General features: G+C 46.9%; 1 protein-coding gene across 1 annotated transcript in view; it reads left to right on the top strand.

Annotated features, from left to right (window-relative positions):
- The first annotated feature begins 1,283 nt into the window (after positions 1-1,283).
- Positions 1,284-15,681, top strand: part of LOC141476655 (disabled homolog 2-like) — a 29,535-nt gene continuing 15,137 nt past the window's right edge. Inside the window, exon 1 of the mRNA XM_074165448.1 lies at positions 1,284-1,460. The gene's annotated coding sequence lies outside the window, so the exon portion shown is untranslated. The remainder of the gene's footprint in view (positions 1,461-15,681) is intronic.

The raw sequence follows: 15,681 nt of genomic DNA on the forward strand, positions 1-15,681 counted from the left end.
GTGCAGTGCAGTGCAAGCTGTACAAACCCAACATGAATACAAGTATTCCAAAGAATTCAGATCTAATCCTGCAAATACTGACATGTGTGTAGCCAGCAACCTGTTAACTGGAGAAAACGCCTCTTTACTTATGTAGCATGCACTTCCTTCCGTGAACACTAGGCTAGTGTATAAAAGCACAGCCCTCATGAGTCCTTTTTGGTTAAAATTGGAACTTCTGAAATGAAAGACAGATATAGGCAAGTGAGATGCAACTACTAGCTTTTAGGCATGTGGGAAAGTAACAGAAGATTGGCGAGGAGGACTGTAAATACGCTCAAGTGACTCACATGTGGGGTGCTGGAAAACACATCTATCACACTAATTGTTGCTCAGTTTTGTGTGCTCGACAAGTAGAACATCTGCACTTAGATAACATAGGCCTGGGATGGACTCAGGGGCACCTTATCGAACACGCCTGAGATTCCTGCCCTGCTGTTGAAGAGATCAAAGCACAGCGGAAAACTCTGCCTGCCAGAATCCTTGAAATACAGGCCCAAACAGCAAGTGGGAGCTCTCTCTCGCTCTCACTCCCTTGCTAACAAGGACTCTCTTGCTAACAAGGACTCTCTTGCTAATAAGGACTCTCGCTGCACAGTGCCTGCGTCCCCTGCTTGCCTGCTTCTGCCCGGGTGCTGCTTCAGAGGTTCCCAGATCCATGAGGTATTGAGATTAAATTTGTTCTTTGCCCTTAATCCATGGTTTTGTGGTTGTTCCTGCATCCTGCCTGCATCGGCTCACACAAAGCACCTCAGGCACCTCCTACCACTTTTGCTGTTCCAGGCCTGACCCAATATTTTGGTTCAGCTAGCCACAGATTTGGAGGGGAAAGGATGGTATTTTGGGTTTGGTGTTTTTGAGGGGAAAAAAAAAAAAAAGCTGTTGGTTTAGACTTGGACTTTTTAACACCATCACTGCACCCACTTTTATACAAATACGAGGGGGCCAATTTTCTAGAAGAACGTTTCAGGCCCATTGCTGCCTAAGAAGCATAAATACCCATGCCCTGCAAACTGTGGGCGCCACATGTTTCCATGCCCCCACAGGGTCTCCTGGTCTCCCACCCTACTGCCCTCCCGGGGTATCCTCCGGAGGCGCTCTGACCACCTGGGAAGGTGCTGTCCCGGGCCCCAGCTCCGTCCCACCCACAGCAGGAGCTGGAGCAGTGGCTTGCAAGGGGTTAAGCTTGTGAGCACCGACACGTTGAGGGGGAGTAGCCGAGACCAAGCAGCAAAAACATCATAGCACATTCCTGCATAGTCCTCAGCTGCCGGCATCTGATTAAAACCATATCCCTCTCTGTGAGTGGCTAACTAATCTGAAGGCAAGAGTACAACTGAATATTTAACCGGGCCCCCGGTCCCAGACAGGCTACTGGCTGTAGTCATTGGATCATGCACGGAGTGGCACGGATCTAGCCTGTAAGTAGCTTTGCGAGCGGAGCTCAACTCCTGCAAAGCATGCCGGGGCTGTCACGGGGGGGAAAGGGAGAGCTTTTTTTTCCCCTAAGGACGTGACAGTCGGTGCTTGTGGCAGGGCTGCCCGGGACACCGGCCCCCTGGAGCAGCCAGGCCGCGGGTGGTGGGCGTTAACAAAGAGGTGGTGCCGGGGGGGAGTTCAACTGCTGATGGGCCGGGCCTCAGCCTGTCTCGCCTACTCGCGTTTTACCACAACCCCGGGCTAAAGTTGCCGGTGGGGCTGCGCTTTTCAACCGAAAGCCGGCGAGATTGCGGTGCTGGCAGCGCGGAGGAGCGGGGGTAGGGTGCCGGGAGCGCTTGGATTCGGCCGCGCCGCAGCGTGCGGGGGCGATGGGGGGAGCTCGGCGTTGCCCGAGCTGGGCTGTAGGGGGAGCGCGTCCTGGCTGAGACGGGGTGGAAGCTGCCTGTATTCTGCTCTGGGCTCTAGTAGGGCCGGTGCCCTGAGGAAGCTTGAGCGCAAAGCATGTTAAACGTGCATTTTCGTTCTTGTGTGTGTGGAGAGGAGGTGATTTAAGACATGGATAAATACGTATATAAGCACAAAATTTCACATAAATAACTGACATGAAAGAATCTCTCTAGTAGCAGAGAGGAGAAAAGGGTTAGGATGTTGTGAAGCAGGGGTGGAGTTTTGTTTTGGATAGGGCATCCTTGCTGGGCACCCCTCAATCTGCTGGTGAATCTCAGGATGATACTTGTCTGTAGTAAATAAGTATAGTTAAAGATGTCCGGGATTAACAGAAATGAGTGTTCTATCTTGTCAGAAAAACTATCTTCTCATTTGGTGAGGCTTCAAGTCTAATGATCATCATATGATAACACTTATGTTGGGGTAGTGCCTGTGCTCTGAGCAGTAAGATAAAAGCAGGTGTTGCTAATATAGTAGACTTCTCAGTTGCAGAGCTTCTACCCCTTGGGTAAGCTGAGGCTGGTTAATTGAGTGTGTAAATCCACTGGTAAGGTAGGATTAACTTTGGGGGGAGGGGGAAGGAATTTTTTCCATCTTAATGAAGCTAGTTTGCCTTAAAATGCTATGTTTTTGCCTTGGAAGTCTTCTGTAACTTCCATAAACAAGACTGTCCAAAATGGACCAAATCTTGAGTGCGTAGGCTTAGATCTGCGCATTCTGTGCTAAGTAACAGGCACAGGTATGCTTAGGGATGGGAACTCTCGTGTAGATAGGCAAAATAGAGATACAGATTCAATTAGAGAAAAGTAATTATGAAGCTATGTATTCTAGCTGTCTGTGAAGACTTATCAGCCGCTAGTAAATTGACGATGTGTCCTGGTGTCTGATAGAGACCTATTGGCAGTTATAATGCTAGTAGGTCTTCAGATCAGTTTCCGTTAGGTGATTATAGGACCTTCCAGGAGGTGGGTGAGGCAGGTGGTTAACCAGAGGGGTGAATCAGATACCAAAGGAAATCTTTTCAGCTGAGAAGGGGATTGCCTAAGGGAGTAATCTACCATATATGTTTAAAGAATCACTGCAGTCGCATCCACTAGGACTACTCTTGAGGCATAATTGGGCTTCCAAAATTCCCTGAATGGTCCAAGGACATGGTCAAGTCTAAAGCATAAATTTCTACTGATAGTAACTCACTAGATACTAGTACTAAATGAATGTTAGGTGAATCATCAAAACAGAGACTTTACTCAAAGTCATGAAGTTTGATAGTTTAGGAAGGTTCAGGGTAAAGTGGAGTGAATGCCAGGTGCTCCAAGTCTTAAATAAAGAGATGGTTCTGCTGGGGGGGAATCTAACAGGGTCTTCTGTGATTGTTACTGCAGACAGGAGACTGGGAGAATCATGAGCACTACTCTGATAGTCCTGTGTCTTATGATACTTCTCATCTATTGTGCTTTTACTTCAAAGCTATTGGCTGAGCACCAGCAGTTATGCTCAGCACTATCAGTTAGAAAGATGGGGGGGGAAAAAACAAAAATCTGGCATCAGCTTCCTCTTGTGAAGGTAGAGATGGTTATCCATTCTAATGTGTGTCTTCTGCTGTGTTTCTAAGCATCTCTATATATCTGCAGTACACAACCCACTTTCTCATTGAGAAGAGTATTACTTGTAAAAGTGCCTGCATTAACCCTATTATTGGACACTAGAGACCAGTAGCAGCTATGGATATACTTCTTGCTTAAGGCCTTTACTATATGAGCAGATATGGAAAGAAGCACTCTAAACAGGTGAATATGATAGATGCAAAGGGTGGCAAAAAGAGCTCTTAGATTTTTTTTTTTTTTTTTTTGTCTCTGCAAAAGCAAACAAATGTAATTAATGTCAAGGAAGGGGGAGTCAAGAGCTGGTGTCTGGACAGAATGTTTAGGATAAAAATGACAGTTTGAGATAGGAAGTAAATAAAAGCACATAATATGCTGTAGTCCCTGAGTATTGTTGCCAAACCTTCAGGGTTTTTTCTCTTGTATTGACACTCTTTTCTCCTGGTGACCTTTACACTGGTAGGATGTTTGTGTGGCTTGCTGAGTTAACCCAGTTCTTGGGAATGCTTGTGGACTTTATTCAGCAAGGCTAGCAATATGTGAGCACTTCAGAAACAAGAAGCTTCTTGGATAATGAAGCAATACATTTCATATCCAGAGAAAGCCAGCTTCCTCTGGAAATCATACCAATGGTATAAATCCTGCTTGCTGGCTAGATTCTGTCAAAAGAAATGATGAAATAGCATGAAGGTATCTTGTAATCTGCAAGGATTTTGGAGGATTATTAGTAGAATCAAGATACGCACCCATCCCTGGGAAATCTTGGAGTAGGACTCTGAAGAGGTCTTAATGAGCTTCTGCTGTGAAACACAACCAAGAATAAGCCACTACTCCCCTTCCTCAGCATGGACTCCACAGAAATACAACTTGGGGTTATGTTAGAAGGATCAAATGGAATAAGGTTACAATTTAGGGGAAAAAAGGAGAGTTTATGGCCTTTGGAAAAAGGGGCAGGGCACTTACGAAGGACACAGAGATGTTATAACGCTATGCAGGGAGAAAATTAGAAGAGCCAAAGCCTAACTAGAACTTAACCTGGCTTTGGATGTTAAGAACAATAAAAAGAATTTCTATAAATATGTTAGTAATAAAAGGAGGGCTAAGGAGAATCTCCATCCTTTAAGAGATGAAGGCGGTAACGTAGTGACAAAGGATAAGGAGGAGGCTGAGGTACTTAATGCCTTCTTTGCCTCAGTCTTTAGTAATAGAATAGGTTGTTCCCTGAGTACCCAGACCCCTGAGCTAGCAGACAGGGGCAGGGAGCAGAATGAAGCCCCCATAATCCAAAGGGAGGTGGTGGGGGACCTGCTCCAGCACCTGGATATTAACAAGTCTATGGGGCTGGATGGGATCCACCCGAGGGTACTGAGGGAGCTGGTGGAAGTGCTCACTGAGCCACTTTCCATCATTTACCAGCAGTCCTGGCAAACCGGGGAGGTCCCAGCTGACTGGCATCTAGCAAATGTGATGCCCATCCACAAGAAGGGCCAGCAGGATGATCCGGGGAACCACAGGCCTGTCAGTCTGCCCTTGGTGCCTGGGAAGGTCATGGAACAGATCATCCTGAGTGCCATTATGCAGCACACGAAGGACAACCAGGAGATCAGGCCCAGCCAGCACGGGTTCATGAAGGGCAGGTCCTGCTTGACAAGCCTGATCTCCTTCTATGACAAAGTGACACGCTTGGTGGATGAGGGAAAGGCTGTGGATGTAGTTCAGCTGGACTTCAGTAAGGCCTTTGCTACAGTCTCCCACAGTATCCTCCTGGAGGAACTGGCTGCCCATGGCTTGGATGGGAATACTCTCCGCTGAGTTAAAAACTGGCTGGAGGGTCGGGCCCAGAGAGTGGTGGTGAATGGAGTTAAATCCAGTTTGTGGCCGGTCACGAGTGGTGTCCCCCAGGGCTCAGTATTGGGGCCAGTTCTCTTTAACATTTTTATCAATGATCTGGACGAGGGGTTTGAGTGTACCCTCAGTAAGTTTTCAGATGACACCAAGTTAGGTGGGAGTGTCGACCTGCTTGAGGGTAGAAAGGCTTTGCAGAGGGATCTGAACAGGCTGGGTTGATGGGCTGAGGCCAATCAACAAGTCCAAGTGCCAGGTCCTGCACTTGTGTCACAACAACCCAATGCAATGTTATAGGCTTGGGGAAGAGTGGCTAGAGAGCTGCCTGGCGGAGAAGGACCTGGGGGTGTTAGTCGACTGCTGTCTGAATATGAGCCAGCAGTGTGCCCAGGTGGCCAAGAAGGCCAACAGCATCCTGGCCTGTATCAGGAAGGACTAAGGAAGTGATTGTCCCCCTGTACTGGGCACTGATGAGGCCCCACCTCGAGTACTGTGTTCAGTTTTGGGCCCCTTACCACAAAAAAGACATTGAGGTGCTGGAGCATGTCCAGAGAAGGGCAACAAAGCTGGTGAGGGGTCTGGAGAATAAGCCTTATGAGGAGCAGCTGAGGGAGCTGGGGTTGTTTAGCCTGGAGAAAAGGAGGTTGAGGGGAGACCTTATTGCTCTCTACAACTACCTGAAAGGAGGTTGTGGCAAGGTGGGGGTCAGTCTCTTCTCCCAAGTCCCAGGCGATAGGACAAGAGGAAATGGCCTCAAGTTGCGCCAGGGGAGGTTTATATTGGATATTACGAAAAAATTTTACACTGAAAGGGTTATTAAGCATTGGAATGGGCTGCCCAGGGAAGTGGTTGAGGCACCATCCCTGGAGGTATTTAAAAGATGGGTTAACGTAGAGCTTAGTGACATGGTTTAATGATGGGTTTTGATAACGTTAGGTTGATGGTTGGACTAGATGATCTTAAAGGTCCCTTCCAACCTAGACAATTCTATGATTCTAAGGTGTTTAAGTACTGTAACTGACAAAACAAACTGACCTGTTTTTGATGCTGTATCTGCATTCAGGGGTCTTAGGGTTATAAAGAAGCTGGATGCAGCATAGCGGCAGGCCCAGTCAATAGACAAGAGGTACCAGTTTGAACAGGATTAGCTTGTTTATATAAGCTGGGCAGCTGAGTGCTGGACAGAGCATCTTCTTCCATCTAACTCGTGTAAGCCCTGGCTGATAAGGACATAGACTATTCCAGTTTCCCCTCTGCTGAAAGGATGTGCCTTGCAAATGCTATGAAGTGCTTGAGGATGAAGTGTTTCAGCTGAAATGCCCTGCAGTCCTTTACTCCCAACTATCTGGGTTGGTTTTTTTTTTTTTTTTTAAAGCTTCTAATAAAGCTTCATAGCTGGTGTATGTCACCTTAAAGTTCAAAGCTCAGACATTACAGGTATAGTTAAGGACAGACTACTGGCTTTCACTGAATTTACTGAATTTCACTGAATTTTTAGAGTTGGAAGGGACCATAAAGATCATCTAGTCCAACTCCCCTGCCAAAGCAGGATTGCCCAGAGCATGTCAGAGCATGTTACTCAGGACTGCATCCAGGCAGGTCTTGAAAATCTCCAAAGAAGGGGACTCCACAACCTCCCTGGGCAGCCTGTTCCAGGGCTCTGTCACCCTCACCGTGAAGAAGTTTCTTCTCATATTTGAGTGGAACCTCCTATGTTCCAACTTGTGCCCGTTGCCCCTCGTCCTCTCACTGGCAACCACTGAAAAGAGTCTGGCTCCCTCCTCCTTCAACCCACCCTTGAGATACTTATAAGCATTGATAAGGTCTCCCCTCAGCCTTCTCTTCTCCAGGCTAAAGAGTCCCAGCTCTCTCAGCCTTTCTTCATAAGGGAGATGCTCCAATCCTTGAATCATCCTCGTTGCCTTTCGCTGGACTCTTTCCAGTAGTTCCCTATCCCTCTTGAATTGGGGATCCCAGAACTGGATGCAGTATTCCAGTTGTGGCCTCACCAGTGCAGAGTAGAGGGGGAGAATGACTTCCCTCGACCTACTAGCCACACTCTTCCCTATGCAGCCCAGGATTCTGTTGGCCTTCCTGGCCACAAGAGCACACTGCTTGCTCATTGTCATTTTGCTGTCTACCAGGACCCTCAGATCTTTCTCTTTGGAACTTGACTCCAGCAGGTCCACGCCTAACCTGTATTGGTGCCTAACGTTCTTCTTCCCCAGGTGCAGGACCCTACACTTTTCCCTGTTGAACCTCATAAGGTTCTTCCTTGCCCAGCTCTCCAGCCTGTTCAGGTCTCTCTGGATGGCAGCACGGCCCTCCGGGGTGTCAGCCACCCCTCCCAGTTTGGTATCATCAGCAAACTTGCTGAGGATACACTCTGTCATCCAGGTCACTGATGAATATGTTGAACAGGACTGGACCAAGTATTGACCCCTGGGGGACACCACTGGTTACAGGCCTCCAGCTTGAACCTGCTCCATTAATCATTACCCTGATTAATCATTACCCTGGCTTTGGAGCTGAATTTTCTGCTGCTCTGTCAGTTCATGTTGCATCTTTAAGCAATAATCCTCATCAAGCATTTCAATTATCTTAACTCTTGAAGAGAACATGTAGGTCTGAGACAGGGTAATAGACCTTTACCGTGGCATTCAGGAGGCTTCGTGACAGTGTCAGCTAGGAACTGGCTTCTTTAGCAGTGTATACTGACCTCTTAATGCTGATATGTCACACAACTGCAAGTCTCCTCCTATGAGAACTAATACAGCTGTCCTATGGCTAAAACACTTAGGGATGAGACTTTCTTCCTTAGGAAGGGACAGGACAAGTTGGGAACACTAAGGTTGTAGTGTTAATATTGCAACCTGCACTTCTACCTTACAGACTATCTGTCTTCTGTGCTCCCTCAAAACAGGGTTATTTGTGCTTTAAAGGAGGGCACACAAGTCACTATATGAGTGAGAAGTAGTTTTATAGTAGCTTGAATAGCAGATCTAGCTGCAAACAGCTGCTAGCCTGGCTGATGGAAGGCTGACACTTGTTCTTGCATGCTTCTGATGAATGGGGACATCCACGTAATCTGATATCAAGACCATCAGAGATGGAAATATAGAGGGAGCCTGGTCAGGATTACATAAGAGTTTGGATTTAGGAGCAATAATCTAAACTTCCTCTAATGTACTGCAAATGTGTAACTACAATAGGGAAACTTACTGCAGAAGAGTAATCTGTGAAACTTGACTAGCTGTTCAGTAGGACAGCTACTGAAGAAGCTGCAGTGGAGCTCTGAATCATGGTTAGATTCTTTTTTTACCTCTGGTATAGATATTTCTGTACTGCAATTCTAGATTTGCCTCTTGTTTAGTTATTCATAGCCTTTCTTGCTGCATATACAGGGGAGAGCTGGGGCCCTTGTTAATGACTGATCTTGAAGGCAAGAGTAACCCTTGTGTTAAGCAGTATGCTTAATACTACGTAACTGAGGACTGAAACTGCTGTAGAAGAACCTGTCTTCATAAGGTGCAAACAGAATCATCAGCCTTCTATTAACACATCAGGAACATAACTTGCATCTGTTAAGAGACAGTAAGGAGTGACTCCTGTGACCAGTGACTGCTGTAACAGCTTATGTAACCAGAGGGCAGCAAGTAGAGCTTGGTAGAGGATTCTTCAAATACTGCTGAAACAAATGTTTAAGGACACGTTTCTGACTGCTCATGGTATCATCAGGCTGGGTAAGCACCTTCTGGATAAGCAAACTGCAGTACCTTGATACTGTGATGATGACTACATGGTTTTAAGTTGGATGAACTCAAAGAATAATACAGCAAAAGCCTGTTTCTCATGCAGATATATATTTGTGAACAGTTAGAGAATACTTACAGTTCAGCATAGGCTATGCAGAACATATGCAGTCTCTCTCAGTACAGTTTGCACACACCCAATCTGCAAGGAGGAATAACTCTGCCAACACTGGACAGTTAACAGCACACAGCTGAAATAACCTATGACAGCAACTTCAATATGTGTCAAGCTCCTGCCCTGAGGAAGGGGGGTGGGGTGTGTGTGAAAAGCATGGCTATTGGCAAGAGTCCTTTGCTGTACTCTCCAGTAAGATTAGAAACAGTCCTAGGCAGGAGGGAGTTAGGAGTACAGTTGGAAGTGAAGTGTTTGAGCTGTTGTCTAGTTCAAACTCTAGTTTGCATCTGAGTAAACACCAGATGCCTTGATTAACAACTACTTTGCTTCCAGGTTGTTTAGTATATGCAGTGAATCTCAACAAGTAGTATTGACAGAAGACTGAGTGATAGGCACTGCAGGCACATGGCCTGAGATTCCTCATCCTGCGAGTAGGCAGGTGATACTTTCCTGAGCAATAGCTACAACAGACAACTGAACTCTGGCTCCAGAGCCACTGACTTATAGGGCTTCAGCACTAGAGACTGGAGTAAGTGGTATAGAGGAGTGGCCCCTTAGCAAGTTGTAAAGCGTGCTGTCTTTCTGGAAGATCGGTATGAAGAAACTTCTAGTGGATAATCTAAACATAAACCTGTGTTACCAACTGAATAGCTCTCTAACAAGAAAATAGATACTCTAGTATTCTCTAATTTCTTTGTAAAAGAAAAATCTGGAGTTAAGATGCTGGTATTGCTGATGCTATGAATGAATGGGTTTCTTAATCTGAGAAATTAACTAATAGGTTGGTATGCTAAATGATGAACACAAAGGCTGGAAAGACTGCTACCAAGACTTGCTACAAGATGCTGCATTATTCCTGGAACAATTCATAAGTTGAGATAGACTAGCTAGGCGTCTGGACACTACCTTTGGACGCTGAAGTGCTTGGTTGAAGAATAACTCTTGTCTATCAAACGTACTATGGCAGTGCTAGTTCCCATCAGCTTGAGATAAAGTCTTCAGGGAGCCAGATAGCAATAGCAGATGAAGAGCATTTCACTTTCTTCCTTAAAAGTAAGCAGAGGGCAATAGTTGCTAATTTATCTCATACCAAGTTATTTATCGTATCAGCTTGTTTAAACTAGTCATGACTTCTCCTGAGACCTCTGTTCTAATAGTCCTGCAGCAGCTGTATTGATTCCCATGATGTGTGTGTAGGAATCCAAAATAGAGCTACTGTGGTAGCTGGGTTGAGAAGTAACTAATAATATCATCAGTAATGATGTGCTCAAAATCATAGTACAATGGTAAAAAGTACTGGTCCAATTGCACCACTTGAACTGAGAGATCTGTTCGGTTCCAGCTGTTAACTTAGTGATGTTCACTTGGCTGTGATTCAAGTGTGCAGAAAGCACTTCTAGGAACTTAGTTTAAATTTCTATGTTCTTGCTAAAACCCAAACAGCTCAGAGGAGATGGATGCACTGATAACTGTTCTGTTCAACTGATGAAATAACAGTTGGCAAATAGACTGAAATGGTAAGATGTCTGGGTAGTGGTTCACAGGCATGATACTGTACCAGCAATGGTACACGCCAACAACTGTAGCTGACATGACTGACTAGAGTAATAAAAACTCTATATACTTCACAGTAGGTACTGGGGGGAAGGGAGCAGCATGAAGGAGGTATTCCCTGAGGTGTCTATTACCACACTTCTATCCTGTTAAGTAGATGAATGTCACCCTTCCCTGTTTCTCATTACTGGCTGTATGTGATCAAGACAGCTGGACTATGTGCTCTATTCTCCAATATGTAAGTACAGCTGTAGCTTATTCCAAAAGAGTATTCCTGTTGGTAGAGGAAGCCCTTGGCATAAGGCTGCCTTAATACCTCTGCAAAGTATTGATCCATACTCTTCTAGGTGAGAGGACATCAAACAGGGCTTAAAGGAAGTTGCATGAAAGAAGTAGGGACAGCTCCCTAAAGTAAAATCCTGTTAATTACCCATTGCTGCTCTTCCATGTAGGTGGCAATGAAGCCACAACATGTAGTCCAAGGGGGATCAAAAGAGACTTCAGGGCCCTGGGATGGTTGATAAGGGAATCTGGAGCACAGGTTATTTCTTCCTTTCTCCTTCCAGTTGTGGGTGGCGACACTGGAAGAAATAGACAAGCTCAGTCTATTAATACATGGCTCTGTGGCTGGTGTTACTGCCACAATTTGGGGGTTTTTGATAATGGGATGGCCTACATGGCGTTAGGCTTGCTGGTGTCAGATGGGGTTCACCTTTCTCAAAGGGAGAAGAGGGTCTTTGCTCACAAGCTAGTGGGGCTCATTGATAGAGCTTTAAACTAGGCTTGAGAGGGGGCAATATCAGGCTTGCCCATGACAAGTTGTGGGACAACAGGCAATGGTTAGAGGGATGGTGTCCTAAGCAAGGGCCCTCGGCTTGTCGCTACGAGATGTGCTGAGTACACTGGAGCACACCTGAAGTCTTACAGAGATGAACCAGGGGTTCCTGAGGTAATAGGAGCCAAGAGGGATACACCAGTGAAATATTCCAAAGGAATTAAGGGTTGTTCCCTCAATTGTTCCTTCTGTTTCTTCAGGGACAAGGGAGCAGAACAGAGATGGCAGATCTTTAAGGATGCTTTCCATAGAGCACAAGAGCTCTTGATCCCCAGGTGTAAGAAATCAGGAAAGGAAGGCAAGAGACTGTGCACAAGACAAAAAAAAAACAACCTTAATTGTTAAGGGTAGCTACTGTGTTGCCACTCCTTGCTCAAATAAGGGATAATTGTGAAAGCATCTCTTAAGGGAAACTAAATGTTGCTCAACAGAATTGTTTGGCATGTGCTTCAGTTCTTGCTAAGAAACAGTTATTTCAAGGATGTCTTGTCACTTCCAACAGCTCTCCTTGTAGGGAGTTTAGAGAAGACACCAAAAGCACAGTATGCCCAAAGTCTTAAGTCTGACTTTCTCAGGGTAGATTTGTGGAAATTAAGTACAATTCTTGAATGGAGAGTTGAGGCAGTAGGTAACAGCTCGTACTTCAAGGCTTATGCGTTGAGGGCCTCACACAGTCTTCCCCTAAGGAGTGATCAGTACTCACTCTTCACAGGATAGTTCCTATAGGAAAGGAGGGAGATACTACTAGTGGCCTCTTAACAAGCCCTTTCTGGAGTAAATTGAAAAGTGGGTGAGCATAATGTGATTTGTATCTACTGATACAGGCAAGAGTTTGAGGCAGAATGATCATGGGGCACTTCTGCTGTTGTAATTGGGGTGAAGGGATGAGGGGTGGATTATGTGTAAATTGTCCACTTTGATTGGTGTTGTGATGGTTTTTTTGGGGGAGAGGAATTCTTTTTGTTGATGTCAGTGAAGATTGTGATGAATGTGTATTTTAATGATAATTCTTAAATATGTGATTCACAGAGGTGAGGAGTGGAATGTATTGGATTTGAGTGGCAAGGTTTGGGGGGCGGGCTACAGGGGTGGCTTCTATGAGAAGCTGCTAGAAGCTTCCCCCATGTCCAATAGAGCCAGTGTCAGCTGGCTCCAAGACAGACCCACTGCTAGCTAAGGCTGAGCTAATCAGCAATGGTGGAAGTGCATCTAATAACATATTAAGAAGGAAGGGGGGTGGGTGAGGAACTTGACCCTGATCTGCTGCACAACAGTAGCCAGAAGAGAGGAATGAGAATATGTGAGAGAAACAACTCTGCAGACACCAAGATCAATGAAGAAGGAGGGGAGGACATGCTCCAGGTGCCGGAGCAGAGATTCCCCTGCAGCCTGTGGTGAAGACCATAGTGAGGCAGGCTGTCCCCATGCAGCCTCTGGAGGTCCATGGTGGAGCAGATATCCACCTGCAGCCAGTGGAGGACCCCACACTGGAGTAGGTGGATGTGCCTGAAGGAGGCTGTGACCCCATGGGAAGCCCGTGCTGGAGCAGGCTCCTGGCAGGACATGTGAACCTGTGGAGAGAGAGGAGCCCATGGTTGAGCAGGTTTGCTGGCAGGACTCATGACCCTGTGGGGGACCCATGCTGGAGCAGTGTGTTCCTAAAGGACTGTACCCCATGGAAAAGACCCACGCTGGAGCAGTTCTGGAAGAACCGCAGCCTGTGGGAAGGACTCATGTTGGAGAAGTTAGTGGAGGACTGTCTCTTGTGGGAGGGACCCCATGCCGGAGAAGGGGAAGACAGTGAGGAGGAAGGAGTAGCAGAGGCAACAAGAAGGAAATCCTAAAGGCCCAGGAACAGACTGTCCCCATGAGGCGCAAAATTAAAGGATGGGGAAAATGGCCAGCCTGGTTGAACAAAGAGCTTTTGATGGGACTTAGGGGAAAAAAGGAGGGTTTACCACCTTTGGAAGAAGGGACAAGCAACTCAGGAAGAGTACAGAGATCTTGTTAGGTTATACAGAGAAAAAATTAGGAAGGCAAAAGCCCAGCTGGAACTCGACCTGGCCATTGATATAAGGGACAACAAAAAAAGTTTTTATAAATATGTCAACAAAAAGAGAGTCAGGGAGAATCTCCATCCCTTATTGGATGCGGGGGGAAACATTGCAACCAAGGACGAGGAGAAGGCTGAGATACTTAATGCCTTCTTTGCCTCTGTCTTCAATAGTCGGACCAGCTACCCCCAGGGTGTACAGCCTCCTGGGCTGGAAGATAAGGATGGAGAGCAGAACAACCCCCCCATAGTCCAGGAGGAAGTAGTTAATGATTTGCTTATGCACCTGGACACGCATAAGTCCATGGGGCCGGATGGGATTCACCGAAGGGTACTCAGGGAGCTGGTGGGAGAGCTCACCAAGCCTCTCTTCATTTTCTATCAACAATCCTGGTCAACAGGAGAGGTACCAGATGACTGGAGGGTGGCCAATGTGATGCCCATCTACAAGAAGGGCCGGAAGGAGGATCTGGGGAAACTATAGGCCTGTCAGCCTGACCTCGGTACCGGGAAAGATCATGGAGAGGATCATCTTGAGTGAGCTCTCACAGCAAGTGCAGGGCAGCCGAGGGATCAGGGCCAGCCAGCATGGGTTTATGAAAGGGAGGTCCTGCTTAACCAACTTGATCTCTTTCTATGACCATGTGACCCGCCTTCTCGATGCGGGGAAGGCTGTGGACGTTGTCTACCTGGACTTTGGTAAGGCCTTTGACACCATCCCCCACAGCGTTCTCCTGGAGAAGCTGGCGAATCATGGCATAGACAAGTGTACTCTTCACTGGGTAAAAAACTGGCTGGATGGCCGTGCCCAGAGAGTTGTGATTAATGGGGTGAAATCCAGTTGGCGGCCGGTCACCAGTGGTGTCCCTCAGGGCTCAGTTTTGGGGCCAGTCTTGTTTAATATCTTTATTGATGATCTGGATGAGGGGATTGAGTGCACCCTCAGTAAGTTTGCAGATGACACCAAACTAGGTGGGAGTGTTGATCTGCTTGAGGGTAGGAAGTCTCTACAGAGGGACCTGGACAGGTTGGATCAATGGGCCAAGGCCAATGGGATGAGGTTTAATAAGGCCAAGTGCCGGGTCCTGCATTTCGGTCACAACAACCCCAGGCAATGCTACAGGCTTGGGGAAGAGTGGCTGGAAAGCTGCCCAGCAGAAAAGGACCTGGGGGTGTTGGTGGACAGCCGGCTTAACATGAGCCAGCAGTGTGCCCAGGTGGCCAAGAAGGCCAACAGCATCCTGGCCTGTATCAGGAATAGCATGGCCAGCAGGAGTAGGGAAGTGATTGTGCCTCTGTACTCAGCCCTGGTGAGGCCTCACCTCGAGTACTGTGTTCAGTTCTGGGCCCCTCACTACAGGAAGGACATTGAGCTGCTGGAGTGTGTCCAGAGGAGAGCTACCAAGCTGGTGAGGGGTCTAGAGAACAAGTCATATGAGGAGAGGCTGAGGGAACTGGGCATGTTTAGTTTGGAGAAGAGGAGGCTGAGGGGGGACCTCATTGCCCTCTACAACTACCTGAAAGGAGGTTGTAGAGAGGTGGGTGTTGGCCTCTTCCCCCAAGGGAATAATGACAGGACCAGAGGAAATGGTCTGAAGTTGGGGCAGGGGAGGTTTAGATTAGATATTAGGAAGAATTACTTTACTGAGAGGGTGGTCAGGCACTGGAACAGCCTGCCCAGGGAGGTGGTGGAGTCGCCATCCCTGGAGGTATTTAAGAAACGTGTAGACATGGCACTTCAGGGCATGCTCTAGTGCCCAAGATTGTGGGTGTGGTGTGTGGTTGTGGGCGGTTTTTTTGTTTTGTTTTGTGGGGTTTTTTTGTTTTGTTTTTGTTGATTGGACTCTATGATCTCAAAGGTCCCTTCCAACCAAGAAGATTCTGTGATTCTGTGAACATGTGATGAACTGACTGCAACCCCCATTCCCCATCCCCCTGTG

Source organism: Numenius arquata, chromosome W, assembly GCF_964106895.1.
Source record: "Numenius arquata chromosome W, bNumArq3.hap1.1, whole genome shotgun sequence".
Lineage (NCBI taxonomy): Eukaryota > Metazoa > Chordata > Aves > Charadriiformes > Scolopacidae > Numenius > Numenius arquata.